Raw genomic sequence first — 452 nt, 5'->3', positions numbered from 1 at the left:
GCCCCCGGTGAGACCCCTTCCCTCGGGTGCCCCGCCCGGCAGCGCACCGACCTTCCCTTTGGGCCCAGAGCCTCCTTCACTGATGCCGTTCTTCCTGGGGCTCCCACGGTCCCCGAATCCACTCCATACCCGGACTGTGCTTGCCCCGCCTGCCACTTCCTGGCCTGACCCCTCAGGCCTCCAGGCCTCTCCCAGGCTCTGCTGTGTGTTTTGGAGTGTGGAGCCGCCCTCTCTGGTCCTTGGTTCTGAACATAGTGTGGGGGGGGAGGGGTGTCAGTGAGCGGAAGTTGCTGGGAGTTCTGAGACCCCCTCTCCCGAGCTCAGCTGAGGGCTGGGTCGCCGCCCCCTGGGACTGGCACTGGGGACAGCGCCCTGGAGAGCTGCAGGCCTCGGTGTGTCCAGTTGGAGAGAAGAAGCCGCAGTGCGGCCTGGGGCTCAAGGTCCCTCCCCAG

At 67.3% G+C, this 452-nt stretch overlaps 1 protein-coding gene across 2 annotated transcripts in view; it reads right to left on the bottom strand.

Moving 5' to 3' along the window:
• The window catches only part of LOC102250324 (ly6/PLAUR domain-containing protein 2-like), a 20,730-nt gene that overhangs the window by 10,313 nt on the left and 9,965 nt on the right, over nucleotides 1-452 (bottom strand). The gene's annotated exons all lie outside the window — the stretch shown is intronic.

This window comes from Myotis brandtii, unplaced genomic scaffold, assembly GCF_000412655.1.
Source record: "Myotis brandtii unplaced genomic scaffold, ASM41265v1 scaffold2325, whole genome shotgun sequence".
NCBI lineage: Eukaryota > Metazoa > Chordata > Mammalia > Chiroptera > Vespertilionidae > Myotis > Myotis brandtii.
Note: the sequence above shows the minus strand (reverse complement) of the source record. Positions and strands in the feature narration are given on the sequence as shown.